Consider the following 24,561-nt stretch of genomic DNA (forward strand, 5'->3'; position numbering starts at 1 on the left):
TCGTCTTCCAAAAAGAACCAGCTTGCTTCTTTACAACTAGCATATAATTTTTATAGACAGTTCCGTCGCGTCACAAATTATTCATTTAGCAGTCCAATCCCCTTTTACTAATTACTAAAACCCAAACCTTTATTATGTTTAAAACTAATTAAGATAAATAATACTGCCTAACAATTACTACAAACAAGAATGATATAATTTATATGAGTCAGAAAGAAACAGAGAACAGAAACAGGGAGTTTTGCCTTTGTTCCTAACACAGTACATCTGGTATCATGCCAGGAATGCCGTTCCTTTCACCTTATGGATGCCTAACTCTGTGACAGACAGCCAACTCCCAGGCATTTTCCACTTATTAATTACCCAGAAGCCTCTGTTAGCCTGACTTTATTCAGGTTGGCATAACTGGCTTTGTCTGCAATATCTTTATTCAGGCCTAACAGAGGGAATGAACAGAACAGGTAATCATCAAGTGACCATCCCCTGTTGCCCATTCCCAGCTTCTGGCAAACAGGCTAGGGACACTCAGAGCGTGGTATTGCGTCCCTCCCCATCCTGGCTAATAGCCACAGATGGACCTGTTCTCCAGGAATTTATCTAGTTCTTTTTATAATCCTGTTATAGTTTTGGTCTTCACAGCATCCTCTGGCAAAGAGTTTCCTGGGTTGACTTTATAATGTGTGAAGAAGTACTTCCTTTTGTTTTTTTAAAACCTGCTGCCTATTAATTTCATTGGGTGACTGCTAGTTCTTCTGTTATGTGAAGGATTAAATAAAATTTCCTTATTCACTTTCTTCGCACTAGTCAAGATTTTGTAGACCTCTATCATATCCCCATTAGTCATCTCTTTTTTCTAAACTGAAAATTCCCAGTCATTTTAATCTCTCCTCCTGTTTCATACCCCTGATCATTTTAGTTGCCCATCTCTGTACCTTTTCCAATTCCAATATATATATTTTTAGGATGGGTGACCAGATCTGCACACAGTATTAAAGGTGTGGGCATACCATGGATTTATATAGAGGCAATGTGATATTCTCTGTTTTATTATCTATCCCTTTCTTAATGATTCCCAACATTGTTTGCTTTTGTGACTGCTGCTGAACACTGAGTGGATGTTTTCAGAGAACTATCCACAATGACTCCAAGATCTTTTTCATGAGTGATAACAGCTAATTCAGATGCCATCATTTTGTATGTATAGCTGAGATTGCTTTCCCATGTGCATTACTTTGCATTTATCAACATTGAATTTAATTTGCCATTTTGTTGCCCAGTCACCCAGTTTTGTGAGATCCCTTTGTAGCTCTTTGCAGTCTGCCTGGGACTTAACTATCTTGAATAGTTTTGTATCATCTGCAAATTTTGCCACCTCACTGTTTATCCATTTTTCCAGATGAATATGTTGAACAGTACTGGTGCCAGTACTGACCCCTCAAGGATACCACTATTTATCTCTCTCCATTCTGAAAACTGATCATTTATTCCTACCCTTTGTTTCCCATCTTTTAACCATGAGAGGACTACCCTTTTATCCCATGATGGCTTACTTTTCAAAAGTCAATTTAAATTAAATACATTTTTTAAATTATGTTTTTTGTTAGAAATGTAGGTCTGTTATGTGTTTTGGTGTAACTTGCATTTTCCTTATGTTAAATTTGCATAATCCTAACAAAACATTTACTGTATTCATATCTCTTTTATATATCTCATTGGACTTGACACCCCCCCTGTAAATTCGAACACCCCCCCCAATTTCAATTCCTGGGGAAACCACTGAGTAGCGTAATGCCTGCATCGGGTCAGAAGGAAACCCAATCCTTGTGCAAATTACATGGGTGAGTGAGTGCTGCCAGCCTGTCTCCTGGTAAAAAGAAGGCTTGTCCAGGGCTTTTCACAGTGTATAATTCTACCCATCCCCTTTGTGGTCAGGAGTAAGGGAAGTGACCTCCCTCTAGACTGCCCCAGCTGCTTTCTTGTTCTGTCCCTGTAAACTTTTCTCTCCTTCCTCATCTACCGCCTGTTGTAGATGAGAGGAGTTCTTTTCTTCCAGCCAGCTGGGCAAGGACCCACCACTTGGAACTGCAGTGAGCAAATTTCACTGAATGATTTGTATATGCAGGAAGACGAAGGTTAAATGACTCGTCTCAGGTCAGAGTTGGTGTCAGAGCTAAGGTAAGAACTGAATTCCTATGTTCCATTCCATGCTCATTCCACTGCACCTTAACTTCTGTGAAATGATACAAGAAAAATAATTTTATAATATGAGTCATGATTCTGCAAGTCACATTACCACAGATATTATAGGCAAATTGTGTTTCTCCAGTTATCATACTGGTATAATATCTGCAGATTGCTAACCTGATGACATCCGCTGTCTGTGGATAATTTATGAATAGAACAAATTGAGATTTTTTTATGGAACTGTCAATAATTGAAATAGCTTTGAAAACAAATTTTAGCAACTGGCTTCTTCATGAATCAGTATTTATGCCATGTGATTGATTACCTAAATTGCCTAGGATTTCTGTTTGCTGAATGATTTATCCTTAAACTTCAGAATGATGCATAGGCACCAACTCTGGGGGTGCTCCGGGGCTGGAGCACCCAGGGGGAAAAATCAGTGGGTGCTTTGCACCCACCGGCAGCCAAGCTCTCGCCCCACCTCACCTCACCTCCGCCTCCTCCCCAAGCACGCTGCGTCTCTGCTCCTTCCCTCCCTCCCAGCACTTGCCACCATCAAACAGCTGTAGCAAGCTCTGGGAGGAAGGAGGTAGGAGCGGGAACATGGTGTGCTCTGGGGAAGAGGCAGGGCCAGGGTGAGGATTTGGGGAAGGAGTCAAATAGGGGCAGGGAGAGGGCAGAGTTGGGGCAGAGACTTTGGGGAAGGGGTTGGAATGGGGGCAGGAGGGGAAAGGGCAGGGGTGGAGTTGGGGCAGGGCCTGGGGCAGAAGGGGGGCAAGCACCCACCGATGCCAGAAGAAGTCAGCACCTATGGAAAGAAGAGTTTCTGTTTGTGAATCTGATCATTTCTAACTGGATATCTATTGTGTGTTTGATCAGGTACCATTTTATTCTAAGACTGAAGGGCTGTGCATCCATCACAGTGAAGACCAGTGTGGCGTTATCTGATAAAATATGACCATGTAGATCATTGTTGCTACCACTGTTATAGAATTGCAACAAATCTCAGAGAAAGTATGTCAAATAGTAAGGTGTCTGTGGAAAGGTTAAGATTCGCTGAATAAGATTATGCTGTTTGTATGCATTTATCATTTTTGTACGTGAAATTATGAGGATTGGCTCTATACCTGTATTTAAAATATGTTTGCTCCTGTGGTAATGCCCACAAGATATTTAGCCTACACATCTTGAAGAGACTATTCAAGGTAAGTGGCCCATCAGGGAACAGTGAACTCACAATGGACCATGGAAGACACCCATCCACGCCTGATGGACTTTCATGTGAACAACTAGAGTGTCGATAATGGCTTCTGCTGTGCCTAAGTGAAATCATGCATGGACCTGTGACTTGCTGATGTGACTTCAAATACCATCTTGCTACCTGTAATCTTCCACAATGAGAACAATGGGTTTCCCTTCACTCGAGAGAAGGTATAAAAGGCGCTGGAAACATCTCCATTTTGCCTCTTTCCTGCTCAAACCTCTGGACTATGGATTTACACTAATGGAAGCATTCTGACTGAGGGACTGAGGACGTCCCAATGATTTGGAAGCAACCAGAGATGTAGCAAGCCAGCAGTTTATTCAATCACTGCTACAAGCCTGGTCCAAGAACTTTGCCTTTATTGTATGTATTTGATTCTTTTAGCCAAATTTAACTCTCTCCTTTCTTTCTATCTTTCTTTCTATAAATAAACCTTTAAATTTTAGATACTAAAGGATTGGCAACAGTGTGATTTATTGGGTAAAATCTGAGTTGTATATTGATCTGGGCGTGTGGCTTGTCCTTTGGGATCAGAAGAACCTTTTATTTGATTATATCGATTTTAAAGAACCACTCATCTTTAAGTCTCGTGGACTTAAGGGATAGACCCCTGAAAACCCCAAAGTGTTTTACCACGGTTAAATTAAGTACAATCCTCTTATTTTTTTTTTTTTTTTTTTTTTTTACATCAAGCCTGATATTTCATAGCAATCACCTTTATCCACTAAGAATTGTGCGCTCAAAACTTAGTTGTCTCATGTTGTAGTAATTGTGTCCTTTTCACACACTAGATGATTTGTATCAAAGATATTCTGATTTCTCTGCCAACTTTTTTGCACCTACATAATCAGTGCTGATTTCCTGTTGTGCATACAACTTATTTGCCAGTACTGTCTATTAGCATCATTTCATAGCTTTTTGGAGCTAAACACTTAATGGGAATTAATATGTTTACTCCACTCAAACAGCTGCTTTTCTACATATTAAACACCATTGTGGTTGTTGAGCAACTTTTTCAACTTGCCACATAAGAACTGAAATTTTAGTTGGCATAATATGAAAGATTTGTAGAAGTGCTCTGGGTTTTTGTTTTGCTTTTTACATGAAGAACTGTTACTTGAATAGAACAGTCATTTCTGGCTTAATATCTTGATAACCAGCATCTTAAAGTGCAGCTTGCAAGACCATCTCTGTGAAATCAGTCTTTATGCTGCCAATTACTGAAGGAAAACTACAGAAAATATCACAAGTCCAGTTAAGTATGGGATATATACTGAGCTAAGTTTTTTGATCCTAAAAGTAGGCTAGAAGTCTCATTTGAAAAGTCTCATTCTAATTCTTCTTTCTTGCTGGGTTAGAAATACTGCAGTGTCCTCTCATATGGCATCTTTGTCTTTTATCTTCCTGTCTCAGCCAGACTGGTCTCTCAAATTCAACAAATTTGGTGAAGGGTTGGTATGATTATTTCACCTCCTGTAGTGCAGTAATTCCTGGATGCGATCTCTAAAGTTTTTTTTTCCCTATGTGTAAAAATTATAGTTCTTAAATACACTTCCATGCAGAAAAATAATATAATATAATCAAAGGCTGTGCAACATTCAATTTGCTGGTCTGGTGATGAGCCAGACCTAGGTGGCATATTGTAATAACTTGTTTGGCATGAACAACAGAAACCAGATATCAATTTCAAGGTGATAATAATTGGTCCATCCACAATTTGAGAAGCTACTTGATGGAAATGGATTTGAATGCATTTTCTGTGATAGTGTTACAGATCCAGGTGCTATTTTAAGGTGATGCATTTTCTTAAAACTTTTGTCATAATCAACTCTCAGAGGTTGCACTAGCCCCACTGCTGGAGCTTGTTCCAGGAATCTTGCTCCCCAGAACTGTGTATCTTTGACTTCCTCAGCACAGTTCCAAACCAGAAAAAGACAGAGCACAGGAAAACATAGCCCTGGCATTCCATCCAGTTCATACACCACGTACCAAGCAATTTTACACTAATATTAATATACACACAAATTACAGGTGCTAGAAGATGTTGTTTTTTAAATTCGGGAACATGTTACTGGCTTGCCTAAGTCAGTGGGGTCTCATGAAGTGAACTCACTTAGGGCATGTCTTCACTAGAAACAAAAGTCGACCTATATTGACCTAGAGCGGAGTTTGATAGAATTCAATGAGTTGCATTCTTTGCCTCTGACATGGCATATCTCCAGTCCTGTAACTAGAAGAGGAGCTCAGAGCAGGAAAGTCAAGGATGCTAACAAGCATTATGCCAGGAAAATCCAACGTGCGTCACAGAGTTAGTTAGTACTACTTTCACTCAACATTCTTCTCGGTGAGCTTTCCTATTGTGTCCTTGATGATCCATTATGGAGAAACCCTTGCTGCTTATTGCAGCACAGGGTCATTTAAGGTTTCTTGCAAAAGTTAAATTTCTAATCTGGAAAACTAAAAGGAAAAATATTTAGGTGAGTGTTTCTATGCGACAATGATCTACAAGTCTTGCTAATTTGGAAGCAGGCCTTCTCATTTTGGATTAATTGAACATAGATTTTAAAAGACTCTCCCTCCCTCTTTGGGATGATGGATTTTGCAATGTTTCACTGAGACTCAAAATCTCTTAATGTACTCAGATTCTTTTGTGTTTTTAAGTCTAAATGTTTTTTATAGATTGCAATGTGAACTGAACCACAGTTTTCAATTCTTTAAAGGATGATTCAGGGTGGAAGGAGTAAGAAGATGTGTAGAAGAAAAAGTGGGGTGAAACCTAGCTCTAGCAGAATACTATCCCTTTGCAGCAAGCCCAGGTACAAAACGAACTAGAGAAATTGTAAGATACTTGGCTGCAAATAATGAAGTAGTGACTAAAAGGATTTTAGTCAGAAAAACAGAGGATGTTTAATAAACTGGTAAGTACTTCATCATCATCAAGCGGTACAAGTAGATCACCCTGCTGCTTCTTTTTTGTTCCTAATAATATACTTAAATGTTTTCTTTTTTTAAGCCCTGCCAGCCATGGATTGGAATTAATTTACTGGGGGAGGAGGGCCACAGGTCTACAGCTCATTAATAGAACCTATATAGCAAGGGTAGGCAACCTATGGCACGTTTGCCGAAAGCGGCACGCGAGCTGATTTTCAGTGGCACTCACACATTTAAAACCCTTATTAACTTTGCATACAACAATTGTTTAGTTATATATTATAGACTTAGAGAAAGAGACTTTCTGAAGACGTTAAAATGTATTACTGGCACGCGAAACTTTACATTACAGTGAATAAATGAAGACATGGCACACCACTTCTGAAAGGTTGCTGACCCCTGCTATATAGCCTATGTGTCTTCTTTTTGTATTTTCACATAGGCAGTCTTCCTCCTGGCAACATGCCTTCTGTAAGGCTTCATCCAGCTATGTCTGTCACTGGCACCCATGCAGGTAATCTCAGCAGATGAATCAAGACTGAGTGTACACAAAGGCTAAACTACCATTTCATCCATAATGGCAGCCACTGAAAGCTGGATTTACATTTGTAGGTAGAGCAGTATTTTGTGCTGCCCACCTGCGTTTGCCTTCATTGTGGATAAGGAGACCCAAAAAGCCCTGGAAAGGTAAGTCTGGGACCCTTTTAGGTATTAAAATAAGAGGTAAGATTTTCAAGATCTCGTCATGTTGGGTTCTGAGCTCGTCTACCAGTCTGGGCTTGTGTGTCACCATGGGAGTGGCTGGGTGTTGAGCCCTCCTAAAAACCTGCCCCCTATTGTGGGCACTGAGCTCTTCTGAAAATGTGGCCTTAAATATTAAAACTCCCACATACCAGAAACGCTCTAATTAAAAGATGTCTCTGAAAACTAGCCTTGTCCAGTATGTTCAGAATGAGATGTGAGGAGTCTCATGCATGAAATCACACACCACTTCACTTCACTTTGTTTTCTGAGAAACAAAAGGGCATTTTATCAAGGACAGTGGACAATGAGCCATTGATTCGTGGTACGCTCAATATTCTACTCCACTCTTACTCTAAAAAGGAAAATGCATGCACTGCTCTCTTCCTTATCCACTTGGTTTCTTACTCTTGATCACATCCCAAGATTGAAAGTGAAGTGAGAAGCCTGCCACAGCCATCCGGTGATACTTGCAAAGAAGCTGCGTTGTCTTTTTAAAAGTAAGTTTAATGTTGTTGTTGAAAGATGCTATATTGGAATCTTCTCATTATAGAACAGATAGAGCATGTCCAATGAATATAGGAGTCCTCATTCTGAAATATGCCTTCTCTGAAATGGAAGTTCATTTTCCTCCATGCACTGCCAGTGAGCACCAGCTGTGACAGAAGCCACCATGTCTTTCATTAACTACAAAGTATGGTAGCTGTTTGATCACTGCTTCAAATCCAACTTGTGTCTATAATGTATACAAAGGGTGAAATACATTAAATCCCATAACCATTCCTCTAAGCAGCCTATTTTTTGGCTAATATTCAAAACTACTTTCTCATGTGAAGCTGATAGTCCCTTTAATAGCGAACTGTTGCTCTGGACTTGACTTTTGAAAAGCATAGGTGTACATACCATGTATGGCTTTTGAATGTTTAAGTGTTCTGGACTGGTAGTAACTGCACATGCAAGTTTGGTGTGCATTTGTTTCCATTTGTATGTCTAAACTTACAATCGGTCCTTCTGTCGCGAAACAGTCGAGTATTATTTGCCCGACTCTTCGCAAAGAGAAGCTGTTAAATATCTGTTGAATTTCTAGCAAGTGGCCACACAGTTTTCAGAACTTCATAAGAGGTGCAATGTTCCAAAGTACAGGATTACTCTGCAAAGTGACTGTGTTAAAATGTCACCTTTAATCACCTATGTGTTTTCAGGACTATCTACTTCAGTGACACAATTCCATGTATGCCTGTTAACACTGCAGAGCATCAGACCTGTAGGATATGAAGCTACATTCTATTTGGTCTCACTTCAGAAACAGAATTGATAAGCAAATTGTGTGCTTGTCTATACCTCCCCAGCCCTTTGAAGGCATGGGGGGAGGGACGGACAGGTGTGCACAGGTATAACTAAAAGCAAAAAATGGCCTCATGGTTAAGGCACTGGACTGGGACTTGGAATACCTGAGTCCAGTTCTTGATTCTGCCATAGACTCAGTGTGGCCTTAAGCACTTGACTTTTGACTTAATCTACTCTGTGCCTCCATTTCCCATCTATAAAATGAGGTAATACTTCCCTACCTGACATGGGTGTTGTGAGGACAGAATCCACAAACTGAGACACTCAGATGCTATGTTGATGAAGATCATCAAAGTACCTAGACAGATACAGATGATATGGATCCAACCAAATCTTTCTTACTGGATCTTACTCAGTATCCATAATAACACCAAAATCCTATGATTTTTCTAATCCTAGGGTGAATTTCCAGGATTGGCAATTTAAAACAAAATGTCTTCCTGGACTGAAATACTGAACCTTGTTATGCCCCTCTTAATGACATTTCAGAGTAGACCTGACCTTTTAATTTCATTATTCCTGATTTTACATATTATTGACTTAAATACATATTGAACTTTTAATATTGTTAATTTTTTCACTTGTTATGCAGAACTGCAAATATTTTTGCATTGCTTGACTAGATGGTTTACAAAAATAAAAATTCATACTCCCTTCATACATATATTTTTATAGTGTGTTAAGTAGGGTGCATAATTCCTTATGAGGTTAAAAAAAAAATCTTGCTAGATCAAGCTTCTAACTGGGAAGCTACTTCCACCTTGTGGCAACTTTTACTGACTGCACTCTCTTGTTTTTATTTTGTATGTTATTGCATAAAGTACTCCTTCTGTTCCAGACACAGTTCCTCAGAGCAGAACCACAGTTAAAGCATCATGGAAACTGCCTTAATACCTCTGACATTTCACTGTGTCAGTATTGCATCTGATGAAGTGGGCTGTAGCCCACGAAAGCTTATGCTCAAATAAATTTGTTCATCTCTATGGTGCCACAAGAACTCCTGTTCTTTTTGCGGATGCAGACTAACACGGCTGCTGCTCTGAAACCTATTGCTATCTATTGAAATCACTTTCAGTATTATGGTCATTTCCATGGAATATTCAATTACTTGGCTTAGTGTCAAATATAATTCAGTTTGTGATGACACACTGTCTGCTTATCCTTTGAACATTGCACTAAGCAAATTAATTCCCCTGTAAAAGGAAGTTATATGGAGGAATTAGTTATGGACATTTTTTGATGATTTATAATGTACAAAGAACACTTCGATTTTTTAAAAGTTCTTTCTGCTTAATTTTTGCATTGGAAATTCAGGTTTTGCCTTCACAAGAAAACTCTAGCCTTGTGAAAGCTGAAGGAAAGACTGAGTTTAAAACTTTCCTATTTTTAACATTTTAACTTCAGTGACTAAAACATTTAAGAAAATGTATTTGCTAAAGTTAAACAATCCTGACCCTTCAAGGAGAGAGAGCTCATAATACACATGCTCTGAGTCATCCAGGAGGACCTCTAGAGAACAGGGAAGACCAGACCAGACACCCCAGATTCTTTAAGTGTAAGAAGCAGAAAAAACTTTAAAAATATCTCCAGTATTTAAATAGCAATGTCACATTTTGCTTTTTAGTGTCAGAATTGTCCTTTGTAGGCTAAATTTATAATTCAGCAAACAAAAAAATCACAGAGGAGTAGCACCTTTGTCAGGTTTGCTTCAGCACTTGGATGTGATCAGCCTCACCAGATAAATATTGGCAGAAAGTCTATTTCAGAAAGAGGTAGCACCATCTGTATCAACCCATTGTATCTTTTCAGATCTCCATGCTATTCCTTTCTTTTCAATAGATGCTATGATTGAATACCATGGCACAAGCCTAGCAGTTAAGTGAACCTGTGATTTATTTTGAACCAATTGTCACTTTCTTTCTGCTGAATACAAAGTTTTTTGTGGCTCTATAAGATGCTCCACAAGATGTCATGTTCAGAACAAGAAAAATAAAAACAGCTGTGTGCTTCTGATTATGTGGGAGATAAGAAATACTTAGCTTCAGACTTTTTTCCTGTTTATCTTCAGCTGTTGGTGACCTGCGGCCAGTGCAGCTGTGTGAATATATTATACCTCAAGTAGACAAGGAAAACTGTATATTACACTAGCTGAGCTTACTCCTGCCAAATTGAAGTCATGCTAATTGTTGCAGCTACACGGATTGGGGAATCAAGGCTAACTCTATAGACAAAGCGTTTGACTAACTTGTTTGGATTTCACAAGGTTTGGTCAATACTGAAATGGGAGACCTCCACTGAAAAGCTCATTGCACGGATCCCAGCTCATGTAGGGGTAGAGGGCAATGAGTTGGCAGACAAACGGGCAAAGAATGCTGTTAAAAATGAGCAAGTTGATTTAGAAATCTCTTTAAGTAAACAGAAGTTTAAAAATCTAAGGTGTTGAGAGAGGAATGGCAGGAATACATACGAGCAAAAGAAACGAGGGGGGAAAAGATTCCATGAAATATGTCCTAGAGTCCAAAGTGCTAATATACTCCAAGGCCCTGAGAAAAAGAGTGAAGTGGCTCTATTTAGAATTTTAACTGGCCATTGCAGTTTAAATAGTAATTTATATATGGAGCTATACCTATCTCATAGAACTGGAAGAGACCCTGAAAGGTCATTGAGCCTAGCCCCCTGCCTTTACTAGCAGGACCAAGTACTGATTTTTGCCCTAGATCCCTAAGTGGCCCCCTCAAGGACTGAACTTACAACTCTGGGTTTGGCAGGCCAATGCTCAAAACACTGAGTTATCCCTCCCCCTTTTGTTTCTAATAAGCATACAGGTGGATTATGTGGGACATGCAAGGTCCAGGAAATGGTTGATCATCTCCTTTGGGAGCTCAAAGAATGTACCATTGAAATGGGATATTTATATGAAAAATGTAGAAGCCTTAAAGTATCAAAATTTTCACTGTGACACGTAGTAAGAGCATCAGGAAAATGAAACTCTTTTTTTTTTTAAAGGAATAATGCAATTCTTTAAGAACATGGGGAGCTATGAAAAACTTTAATGCTTGAATTATCTGTAGTGTCCAGAACTTGGCAGTTACAGACTTGGCAAGTGAGTCTAAACAAAGTCGATTTCATTTCATGAATTAGAAATGACTTGGAGCTCAGTAAAAGGAATTGCTTGGAACTTTAATGATGATCCACCAAACAGTAGTCTTGCAGTATGTCCTACTTCCAATGAACAGCAGCTTTTTGAAGACTGTCAATCTCACTGTATTTTTTTACACTAACAGTGCAACTTTTGTAAATCTGTGTTCCTCAATCCTGTCTTTGCATGCAATGATTCCAATTTTTAGAAGTTGGCTTCAGCACTGGGATTACAGCCCGAGACAGATATCCTTGCACAGAACATGCAGTCCAGGCAGCAACAATGCAGACTCCTTAACTCTGCCAATGTGTTTCAACCTTAAGTTACTTCATAGCCCACGTCCAGACTAACCCGCGGCATCGGCGGGTTAAAATCGATTGCTCGGGGATCGATATATCGCGTCTAGTCTGGACGCGATGTATCGATCCCCGAGCGCGCTTACATCGATTCCTGAACTCCATCAACCCGAACGGAGTTCTGGAATCGACACGGAGAGCCGCGGACATCGATGCCGCACCGTCCAGACGGGTGAGTACCTCGATTTTAGAAATTCGACTTCAGCTACGTTATTCCTGTAGCTGAAGTTGCGTATCTAAAATCGATTTTAATACCTAGTCTGGACGTGGCCATAGCCACAGGGGCCTAAGCCTGACTGACCTGATAACAGAATGCTGAAGTGCTAGTGAGCAGGGTGGAGGATACATCAAGCTTGCTGCAAAGCATAGGGATATTACAGAAGTTGAGTAAATGCAAAGTTTAAAACTGCTGTCATTGGGTGCATCTCTATTAGTAAAACTTGGACCTAATAATGGTGCCATTGAACTTGTCCTAAGTGCTAGTGAAGTGAGTAGTAAAAATGCTTGAACTCTTTCATTAAACCTGGTTTTATGGTACAGTGGTTAAAAATGCTTGAATGCTGGCTACGCTAGTACTTTTACTAAAACCAGTGTAGCTGCTGTGTGCTGAAGATAGCTGAATTACAGGTGCATAACATTTTGTAGCATAAACAAAGTCTAAATGTCTGCTGTTACATCAGCCTTGTGTGTCCTAAAAGCAAGTGATTATAGTTATGTGATACAATTGCAACAGCCAGTTTACATGTTATCAACTTGGTTGGAAATTTCCAGAAAATACAAGTGGGGATTGCTTTGATTGGGCGCAGTTGTGCAGATATCTTTTCAATTGTTATTAATTTAAAAAAAGAGCAGAGCTCTGCCAGACAGAGGAGCTTGTAAACAAGCAGTACATCTCAAATGCTGCTAATGCAGGCATTATTAAATATAAACTCAAAATGAAGAGGTATTGCAGTCAAAGAAATCCAAGGACACCTGACTGTGAGTCAAAGGAACAATTAGTTTTTTGCAACTTTTAAAAAACCCTAAACATTCTAAACTTGTAATAGGGTGAACTCTTAAAACTCAGAGCCATTATCAGACAAAAGGAAACTCAGTGGTGACTGTTAATTTTACTGCAGAATTGTGCAAGCCCCCCAGGTTTTTTGTAGACTGAAACACTTGGTTTTGTGATGGGAGAAAATTCAACATTTTTCTTTTTCTTTTTTTGGTGTTGGGAATGATAATGGCCACGTAGGTTTATGAGTATTGGAAGAAGAGGGCAAGGTGTAAATAAAGGCTGAGAATTGTGTTCAGTGTTGGCAAGGAAATAGGAGCTGAGACAGAGTAACAGGCTGGCTGGCCGGCCCTTTAAGGCAAGCTGGGCTTAGCCTTGCCTGTGATATACCAGCTAGTCCCCACGTAGGGTGACCAGATGTCCCTATTTTATAGGGACAGTCCCGCTATTTGGGGCTTTTTCTTTTATAGGCGCCTATTACCCCCTACCCCCGTCCTGATTTTTCACACTTGCTGTCTGGTCACCCTATTTCCACGTGATAGTGATATGGCAACTTAATGATCACTAGTGACTCCAACTGTTAAAAGGTCAGGAAAGGACATAGAGTGAAGAACTTTATTAGGGGGAAGACCTAGGAAAGAGGAGCAAGGGGAGTACCCTCTCTGGGAAAGGCCATCTTGAGGCAAAGAAGTGACTGCCATGGGGGGTTAGAGATGTGGTCCCTCTACAAGTAGACAGGGGGTGCCTAGGAGGTGAAGGTGCTCTATAACAGATTGGGGCAGATGTGGGAGGCTGAGACTAGTATTTGGTGATGGGAGTGAAAGTTGGGAATAAAGAAAGGCTTTGTGCTCAAGGTTCAGAGTGGAGAGGAACACTTTACAGAAGAGAGAATTTGTCCCAACCCCAACCTTAAATATCTTTTTTTTTTGTTTAGGATGCTGTAATTCATATGAGTTGACAGAAAATGTTCATAACTGAAGCTCCTGCACTAACAATGTCCAGTTAAAATTCCGACGGACTCAGGATTTCTCTCTGTTTGCATCCTAGAGTACAGAGAGTTCTGTTTCTCTGGAAATGATGACATACAAACATTCGTGTTAAGAATCTTGACCAATCCTGAAGCTATTGGGTGTAGCTTTTAAACCAGATTAGTCCAGTTTTTGTATGACACTGTATTGCTTTTAGAGGATACAATAATCAAGATTCTGATCTCTTTTTGCAAGAATAGGGCTATTACCCAATTGTAATTTGGCAAAGACGTGGTGCTAACTGCTGATAAAATTCTCGCCCTCTGAAATTCTGTTTTCAAAAGTGATGTGGGCATATCCATATAGGAACCTGTGTCATTAAAACCTTTGAACCTTAAATTGACTTTCAATGAGATTTTTAAGGCATTTAGGTGAAAAAAGATGCAGATAGGTGCCTAGTAAGATTTTCAGAAGCACCAAGATACCTAACTCTCCAAAATGAAAGTTAGGTGCTTAGGAGCTTTTAAAAATCCCACTGGGGATGGGGGTGGGGTGTTAATCTCTATCTTTACATGCTGAAATACCTTTAAAAATCTGACCATTTAGTTTAAGGATTTTGACAGTTACATGCGTGTGCTGTACATTTGGCTTAAAAATATAGTACATACAATAACAACAGCGTTACCTGAGAGGTTGCTTCAAAGTCTAAATTAACATAACAGACTACAACATTGTGCCATGGGCTTTACACAGGCAGGCACAGGTCCTGTCCCAAAGAGAAGCTAAGGGTTACCCAAAGAGCCTAATTTTGTTTGAAAATTACTCTATCTATAGTAGGGTAGCTGTCAGGTCCAGTAAAAATGGATCCTGGCTCCTCTCAAAGTAATATGGTGACACCCTTTGGCTGTATAGCTCAATTCAATCTGAAAATGAATGAGACTGTTTAAAGCTAACAACGCAGATTATTCAGTTGATTTAAAAATACATATTATCCTATAACGCCTTCTGCTCATTTTAAATGAAAATTTTTATTAACAAACAAAAGTCTCTAAATGGGATCAGGGTCTGAACATCAGAGTGGTGAGTTGTTCTCAATATGTTGGTTCATTGTATTGGTATTTTCCTACTGGTTCTTATGCCCTAATCTCTAAGATTTGACCCTTTGGGGTTGCTGACATCATTCTAATAATAATCTTCTTTTGGGGAAGTGTTTGCTACTCACATTAGTTGCTACTGTGCAACACCTAGAGGTGATTGACCACTGTCAGCCACAGAACATATGCTTACATTGAATGCAGATTGCCCTTTAATGAAAATATGTATATTTCATACAAAATACCGGTTCCGAGGAGGTGCCAAACATCTACAGCTCCTCTTGAGGTTCCTACTGGAGAATTGGACAGTCTATTGGAGCTGATTTTTTTTTTCATCAGGACTGATCTGTAGTAATAAAATTACGGGGTGCCAGAAGCTGCTTTGTGGCCATTTGAGCAAGTACTTTTTTTTATGGAGGCTGCTTTCTTGTACTCCAGAGTATACTTCATTTGTACAACAACAAAACCCCAAGTTTCTAACTCAGGCAGAAATAATTATGTCTTCCTAGAAACAACACTGCCTTGCCTATTAGGGACAGTACTTTTTTGGAAACTGCTTAAGGCTTTGTCTACACAAATTTGCAATGGTTTAATTAAATTGGTATATTTAAACTGATACAGTTGAACCAGCAAAAAAGGTAGTATGGATACTTAATTTTGTTTTAGCTTAACATGAGTAGGAACAGGTTTATGGTTAAACCAAGATAAGCCACTGTTAGACCCAAATAAGCATCCACATAGAGATTTGCACTGCTTTATCTTAACAGGTCTAAGGCCTGTTTACACTGTTTTTGTACAGCATTAAATGCACTGGCTGAGAAACAGATACAGTTAGAGCAACACATGCTCCTGTGGTGCACACAGCTGTAGGGCCATAAAGGGGCTTAAATCAGTATAGCTCATTTCCCTAAATCTAGCTATACCCAGATAAGCTCCTGTTTCTAAACCAATATAGTTAAGCCTTAGCAAAAACAAATAATGTTGCGTAATCCCTATCACTCTCTGCTTCTAAATTGAGTGCCTTTTGGTGGAGGGGATGTGCAAAGAGCAGAGCTAATAGTTTGCCCACAAGGAGGAGCTGATAGTGACGCTGAGCAGCCTGGAAAACCATCACTTGCCGTCTGCTTTTCAGCGATTACAAACGGGGGATGAGACTGTGGTTCTCCTCTGTGCTTATCAGCTGGTAGAAGGCTCCCTAAGCCGGAATGTGAAGCTGGGTATGTTTGTGAGCCATAAAAGAAGCAGAGTTATTTGCTGTCGATGTGAAACCAAAAGTAACCAGTGCCAGGCTCTTGCTGTTGTATCCAATCCAGTCGAATGTGGATCTTGCTGCTTTTTCATTGCCCAAAGAAGGTAACCTGCACCAAGGATACATTTACCATAAAGAAGAAAGCTACAAAGCTCTGTCCTGCTCACTTGTGAGCTTTGTTCAGACAGCAGGGGAAATGGCTGAGTGGATTTTATACTTGTATGCAGTGAGGGCCATTTACATAAGGATGCTTACTGCACCCTGTTTTAGCTTAACTGTACTGTTTGCCCTATTCCTAGAGTGTTTGCAGAAGTCATTTAAAATTGCTAAATGATAATGGGCGTTGACTATCCATTTACATGATGTCTTAAGAACATCATTAAGAGAAGAGTGAGGCGGGGGGGGGGGGGGGGGAATTTAGTACTAACTAACCTGAAGGAGGGTTCCAAAGAGGATGGAGCTCAGCTGTTCTCAGTGGTGGCAGATGACAGAACAAGAAGTAATGGTCTCAAGTTGCAGTGGGGGAGGTCTAGGTTGGATATTAGGAAACACTATTTCACTAGGAGGGTGGTGAAGCATTGGAATGGGTTACCTAGGGAAGTGGTGGAATCTTCGTTCTTAGAAGTTTTTAAGGCTCGGCTTGACAAAGCCCTTGCTGGGGTGATTTAGTGCGTGTTAGTCCTGCTTTGAGCAGAGGGTTGGACTAGATGACCTCCGAGGTCTCTTCCAACCCTAATCATCTATGATTCTATGATCATAAGACTAACATATCAACATTGTGCAGTATAATCCCAGTGAATTAATTGTGGCTTGAGCAGTTCATAAAATCAAAAAATTCATACAACTGAACATCTGAGAATTACAGTAGGTCTGGTGGACGTACACTGCATCACTTGCTTCTTGTGCTTCAGAGTGATTTCCAATGCGTTGAAAATATTGGGAATGTCAACTTGTTCTTCGTTGACATCAATTTCATTGTGTGACTTCTGTCCACACTGGGGAAAAATGTTTTTTATAACTTGTTCTTAAGATTGGTGTTCAGAAAACCGAGTTTCTTCTACTACATAATAATTGCATATTTTGTCACAATACTAAGCCTATAAATGATCTTCCATGTATTTTAGTCAACCTTATTTCAGTACCTAAATATTTTCCTTCAAAAGATAGTGTTACATGGGAAAATGTTGTATCAAATGACATTAGAATTGTTTGGTCAAGTATTTAAAATTTCTGTTGTATCTATCTTTATCAAGTACTGGAATAATGTCTATGTGGACAGTAAGATGTTACTTTCCTTTAAAGTATTTTTGTTTTGAGAGCTAAGTGTATTGTCAGTTAGCAATCTTAAATTGGTTTTGAAACTTGGGTGTGTTTTTGTTTTTCAGACTCTTGACTTCTTCTTTTAAATAGATAGTAGACAAAGTGGATGAGGTATTTCCTCTAGAGCTCTCTGGGGCTTGAAAGCTTGTCCTTCTCATTAGCAGAAGTTGGTCCAGTAAAAGATATTACGTCACCTCACCCACCGTGTCACTTAACTCTGTGGCATTTCTCTGTCTGTAATGTGGTAACTTTGAACACACCATCCTATCAATTCCAAAATTTCAGGGAACTGTTTTAGGCATCCTTGACCAGAACTGCATTGTTTATTGGAGACAACGAGAAAAACCAAAAAATGGAAATGGGGGAGATACAGAGCCCCTGGCATCTGGTTAGCAGAGTTATCAATTGTGATTGACTGTGGACCAAAGAACCAGTTGATGGCAGACATTAACCCATTTCAGCATAACAGTAGTCCCCATTTTAGTTCTGCTCATCCTCTCTATGGACTCCCAGACAGATACAAAAGAAATGAGAATAGGGGGTGGGGGTGGAGTGAAGGAGGGCACAGAGCCTCTTGCATGTGAGGGGAAAGTGTGAGGGAAGGGGAAATTGGGGGCATACTGTGCCCATGACATAGGGGAAATGTGGGGCACAGCAAGCCCCTGGCATGTGGCACAGGGAGAAATGGGAGGCACACAGAGCTTGCATGCTGAAGGGGTGCAAGGTGGAATGAGTGGGCACACAGAACTCCTGGCCAGGGGGAGAATAAGGGACCCTGGAATAGGGGAAGAGGGACATAGGGGCACACAGAGTGTCTGGTGTGAGTGGGGGAATGGGGAACAATGGTATGGTTGAAGGGGTGAATGGGGGGCAACACAGCTGCTGGCATATGGTGGAGAGGGGAATGGTGAACACTGGCATGGGCAGGGTGGGGGAATTGGGAACAAATAGAGCCCCTGCAGTAAATGGCTGTGGGAGTGTGACACACAGGGACGCTAGCTTGTGAGGGGAAATGGAAGAATGCAAAGCACTCATGCTTTATGCAATGCATTTGGCTAAAAGAAGCAACAAAGTTTGCAACTCCCCAGTAGTATGAGCAATTGGGAATATTGTCAGCCTGAAGGATGAATCCTTTGTTTTAGCCCATGAAAGCTTATGTCCAAATAAATGTATTAGTCTCTGAGGTGCCACAAGAAGTCCTCGTTGTTTTTGCTGATACAGACTAACATGGCTGCCGCTCTGAAACTTGTTTTTCCTGAACACTGACATACTTATTGTTCAAAGCATTTTGGTTTGTATTCCAGGAAAGCAACGGTGACAAAGTGCTAAAAGAGAAGATCCGTGAACAAAGGAGAAGCTCTCCCCAGGCCCTACAGGTAGGGCCAAATTCCCTCATGATGTAACTCCCCTGAAGTCAGTAGTGTTAAACCCAGGATAGCTTTGTCCCATAATATGTGGTTAGACTCAGTGCTTTGTGGGTAGCCATCAGGCTGTTGTGGTGATAGCTTTACTCACTGAAGATGAAATGCAGAAGGAAACGTGTGAAAAAGATGATTTGTCTAAAACTGAGGAAACCTGAGAAATTTGGAGTCCATATTTCCACTCTGTCCTCTCTTCTGATAGGAATGACTGTATTAAGGCTTTGTTTCTTTCATGGCTGTCGTGGGAGAGATGGAATCTCTTCTGAGTTTGGTTTATTAAAGGAAATATTACCCAGGACTTGAACATTTCTGCATGTGTGTGGGCGGACGTGATAGCAGACAAGTGAGCCAACTTTGGAGTGTGAGGAGATGAAAAATCTGAGGCAACACAGAACAGAGCAGGAAGAACTCTATGGCAATGCTGGCAACAAAGGACCAGCCAAGGGAGGAGATTCTGTGAGAGCTTTAATTCCACAAGGGGTTGTAAGTTTCTCCCCATTACAAGCATGGGGTTAACAAGGGATAGTTTTAAAAAAAGAAAACAGAATTGTTTTTGCAGAGTTGTGGTTTAAGGGCTGTGGAATCTGGCCAGTCTTCTGTGAATTAGTTAGTTATAACCACAGCAGAGCCTGCCTAGGCTTGATTTACTGGCAAGTACTTCCAGCAGAAGCTATCATTCCTAGCGGCATTAGATGAACTTGGGTCAGGGGGTCAATGGGGTGAAGCACCACATCCCCCACTCTGCTAAGGAGGCTGGGGTTGGCCTGGGAGTGGGCAGAGGCATGATGGGAGATGGGCTCACTTGACACCTCTCCCAGACAACCCTCAGCCCGTGAAGCTCTCTTGGAGGCTTGCCTGAATTCCGCTGTCCTTCACCTAATGCGCCTCCCCACTGGTCCCCTCCTCCCTCGGGTGAGGATCGCAGTGAATGCTCCCAGTCCAGTGCAGTTGATTCAGGGGTTCTGAATCTCTGCACCCATAGAGTTGATCTGGTCTGTGGAGTTCTATATGGCAACTTGTCTGGTCATTCTTCTCACGACTAGAGTACGTTCCTGTCATTAACGCTAATAAATTGATAAGGGGTGAGAGCAGAGGAGTTACACCAAACTTTGGTCCATAAAGACCTGCGAGCCTTGCCTCATATGGGCAGATCCTATAATAAGCAGTGCACTCCCTGTGAGAGATAATTGGTAAATTTATGACTTAGTCATGGGTATTTTTAGCAAAAGTCATAGACAGGTCATGGGCAATAAACAAAAATTCATGGCCCATGACTGTCCAAGACCTTTACTATAAATACTCCTGACTAAAACTTAGCTGGGGGGGCCTAGAGTTGCCAGGTGTCCAGTTTTCGACTGGAACACCCGGTCAAAAAGGGACCCTGGCAGCTCTGGTGAGCACTGCTAACCAGGTTGTAAAAAGTCCAGTTGGCAGGGCTGGCAGGCTCCCTGTGGCTCTTTGGAAGCTGCAACATGTCCCTAGCCTTGTACGTGGAGGGCTGGGCAGGGGGCTCTGTGCACTGCTCCCGACCTTGCCCTGAGTGCCAGCTCCGCAGCTCCCATTGGTCAGAAACTGTGGCCAGTGGGAGCTGTGGGGACTGTGCCTGTGGGAGGAGGCAATGCGCAGAGCTGCCTGGCTGTGCCTCGGCCTAGGAGCTTGCGGGACATGGCAGCCACTTCTGGGAGGCGTCTGAGATAAGCACCGCCTGGAGCCCGCACCCCCTCCGATGCCCCAACCCCCTCTCCCAGCCTTGATCCCTCTCCTGCACCCAAACTCCCTCCCCGGAGCCTGCACCTCCTCCTGTACCCCTACCCCAGCCCCGAGCCCCCTCACACACCCAAACTCCTTCCCAGAGCCTGCTCCTCAACCCCTTGCCCTAGGCCAGAGCCCCATCCTGCTCCCTGAACCCTTCATTTCTGGCCCCATCCCAGAACCTGCACCCAGACCTTGTACCCCCTCCCACAGCCCAGACCATGCCTCAGCCCAGAGCCCCCTTCCACACTCTGAACCCGTTGCCTCCATCCCCCAGCCTGTAGCCCCCTCATGTACCCAAAGCCCTCATCCCGAGCCCAACCCCATGCCCCAGTCCTGAACCCTTCATTTCTGGCTCCAGCCTGGAGCCTGCACCCCAGCTGGAGCCCTCATCCCTTCCCACATCCCAGCTTCTGCCCCAGCTTGGTGAAGATGAGTGAGTGAGGGAGGTGGGGAAGACTGAGTGATAGAGGGAGGGGGGATGGAGTGAGAAGGGGCAGGGACCTCAGGAAAAGAGCAGGGGGCGGGATAAGGGTGTTCAGTTTGTGTAATTAGAAAGTTGTCAACAATAGGGGCACCCCAGGACGAACTGCTCTGGGGGTGGGGCCTGGGGCTGCTCACTGGCCACTACTCCGGCCACCTCTGGGACCGCTGCTTGGGCAAGGCCAGCTGCCAGGGGCCACAAATAGCGACTGGTGTGGCTGGTCCAAGGACCACTCCAGCAGTGGTCGGTGCAGCTGAGTACAGGGCCACCTGAGTAGCTGGCCCAGGGTCAGCCGCTTTAGTAGGGTTGCCAACTTTCTGATTGTAGAAAACCAACCCCCCTTTGCTGAGGTCTGTTCCCTGAGGCCCTATTCCCCACTCCCTCCGCTCCCTCCCTTCTCTCTCCCCCCCCCCGTCGCTCACTTTACCTCCACCCATGCTTATTTTCACTGGGCTGGGGCAGGGCATTGGGGGGGCGGGACGGGGAGGGCATCGGCTGGGTGTGCGGGCTCTGGTATGGGGCCAGGAATGAGGTGTTTGGGGTGTGGGAGGGGGCTCAGGGCTGGGGGTGGGGCTGAAGGGGTTGGGGGTTTTATGGGGGGGATGGGCTCTGGGGTGTGGCTGGGGAATGAAGGGTTTAGGGTGCAGTACGAGGCTCAAGGCTGGGGCAGGAGGTTGAGATGCAGGAGGAGTTGTGGGCTCTGGCAGGAAGTTTGGTTGCGAGGGAGGGGGCTCAGGGCTGGGGCAGAGGACTGTGGTGTGGGTAGCGCTTACCTCATGCGTCCAGGCATGTGCCTGCGCTCCTAGGCGGAAGCCCGGCCAGACAGTTCTGCACACTGCCCCCAGCTGCAGGCACCACCCCCACAGCTCCCATTGACCATGGTTCCCGGACAATGAGAGCTGTGGAGCTGGTGCTCGGAGTGGCATGCTGGCTACTTCTGGGAGCTGCGTGGAGCCAGGGCAGGTAAGGAGCCTGCCTTAACCCTGCTGTGCCACTCACTGGCCTTTTGATGGCCCATCAGCTGTGCTGACTAGAGCCACCGTGGCCCCTTTTTGACTGGGCATTCTGGTAGAAAAACTGACGCCTGGGAACCCTATGCTTGGGCGGTACTGGGGTCAGCCAAATTGGCTGCAGCAGAAGTCATGGAGGTCATGGAAAGTCTCGGAATCTGTGACTTCTGTGACCTCCATGACAGACACAGAGCCTTAATTATTGGTACACAGAATCTCCCAGGACCTGATGCATAGACTCATACTATTTCTAAAACAGCTACCTGAATGGGGCTGGGTAAGTAAGGCAATCTGTGGCCCTAGGCACACCATGATATAGCTCCCCTCCCCTGACTCCTGCCCCACTGACCTGCACTTGGAGTGGAGGTGGCAGGTGGCCCCTGTCTACCTAAAGAGCAGCAGCAAGGGGGTTCCTCCCCACTTGGGGCAGCAGAGATCCTTCTTCCCTTTGGCATTAGGTGGCCCCAGTGCTGACCCCAGCAGATGGGGTGCGTCTGTTTGCTTCATTTGTTCAAGCATTTTCCATATTAAAATGTAAACTTGGATTCTAATACGTTTGCACAACTCCAGAAGCTGGGACTCTGGTTACAGTACAGGCCCGTTGTGCCTGTCTTAATCTGCCTCGTACCTGTACAATCTGCAGATTGCTAAGCACCACAAGCATGGGATAGGTATGAGCCGTTATTGCCCATGTGCTGTGGCTACAACTGAAACTTTCAATACTGAAATGTGCTTGGTAGCAGAGGTGATTCGTCTCTTTAAAGGGCTAAGACAGATATCCCCAAACCGTGGGGCACGCCCCCTGAGGGGCATGGAGGAACGTTCGGGGGAGTGTGGCGGAGCTCGGCCCAGCCCATACGGGCTCTGCCACGGCCAGAGCCCCGGCTCCTGGCTGCGGCTCTGCTCCCAACTCCAGCCCCAACCTGGTCCATAGTCTTGGCCCCCGACCATGGTCCGGGTGCAGCTTCCGCTCCTGATTTGGCCTCTGGCTGCAGCGCCAACCCCAGCTAAGGCTCTGCTCCCGGCCCTAGCCGCCCTGGTCCTGGCCCCAGCCTCAGCCCCAACCAAGGTTCCATTCATGATCCCAGACCTGCCCCCAGCTGCGGCCCCAGCCTCAGCCTCCTTAACCCCATCCACTCCCCTTCCCCCAGAGCTGTGACACCTCTGCCAGCCCCTGCTGCGGGTGGAGGGAGGGGGCACGGACAAGGGGGGGCACGACCCTGAAAAGTTTGGGGACCACTGGGCTAAAAGGCATGCCTGGAGTTCATTGCAGAGGCTATGCACACTCTCCAGGTGTATAAAGTTGAATCGAGAATACCCAAGGTTTCAGACTTAATTCACAGATTGTGACGATTGACAAAATGTAGCACCGTTCAGAATCTCTGTTTATATTTTCTCTCGTGGCTTAAAAATATGCGAGGTCTAAATCAAGCCATATAAACAGATCAAATTATTTTCTCCTAAATCTCACTGCTCTGGCTTTTAGGTTAGAAGCACTTTTCAAAACCGAGCTGGTGTCTCATGGAGGTTAACTCGATCCTTTGTTCTGACTGACTAAATCAGGCACAAGGCATAAATACTTCCCCTCAGCCCAGACTAGCTGTGAGGGAGACACTGGCCTCCCAAGGGCCTACAGAGCTGGGGCTTGATCAAGGGAGGTACTGAGTGCTCTGGATAACTGCTCATTTCACTGGCAGCTGAGGGTGCTCAGGACCACAATAGGGTTGCCAACAGACCCTTAGTTTTTCATCTCTGTACAACAAGATCGGGAATTGCTGAGTGCTGCAAAAAGCAGTAAGAAATCCCCCTGGAGAATGTAGGCGAATACTGTACGTTAATGATAATATTGGGAGGAGGGATGGGGTGGGGTGCAAAGAAAATAGTTCCTTATTTTTAAAATACAATGTTGGCAACCCTAAAAAACTGCTTTTTGGCTTTTGAGAATTGGGCTTTTGTTGGAGATCAAAGTAAAGCTGGAAAACACATCCTTCTGCATCTCATGGGAACACTCACTAGGTGAGAAACTGCGACTGTGCTCTCTAAAACAGGAAGAAATGTCATAAACAGACCCTGGGGTGGCTTGCACTGGTGCAAAAAGCATGGCAGAGTGATTTCGGTGTAGTATGATTCCCTGCTGGTGCCAGAGAGGCCTGTGTACTTGGTCACAGGCTGATACAACTCAGTATTTTAAAAGAGGAGACACTGTTTTTGTTCTTGAGCTGCACAGGAGTGTCAGAAACAGATATTCAATTAAAAGGTAATAAATATAAAAAAGACCAGACTGATTTGCACAGAACATGGTTAAGT

At 43.2% G+C, this 24,561-nt stretch overlaps 1 protein-coding gene across 10 annotated transcripts in view; it reads left to right on the forward strand.

The window, feature by feature from the left end:
• The first annotated feature begins 16,074 nt into the window (after positions 1–16,074).
• Positions 16,075–24,561, forward strand: part of LOC115660538 (dipeptidase 2-like) — a 37,097-nt gene continuing 28,610 nt past the window's right edge. For 3 of the 10 annotated variants that reach the window (XM_030582026.1, XM_030582028.1, XM_030582035.1), the window contains exons 1-2: positions 16,076–16,371; positions 18,892–18,963. The gene's annotated coding sequence lies outside the window, so the exon portion shown is untranslated. The other 7 variants (XM_030582030.1, XM_030582033.1, XM_030582036.1 and 4 more) reach the window with 4 other exon arrangements.

This window comes from Gopherus evgoodei, chromosome 12 (assembly GCF_007399415.2).
Source record: "Gopherus evgoodei ecotype Sinaloan lineage chromosome 12, rGopEvg1_v1.p, whole genome shotgun sequence".
Taxonomy (NCBI): Eukaryota; Metazoa; Chordata; order Testudines; family Testudinidae; genus Gopherus; species Gopherus evgoodei.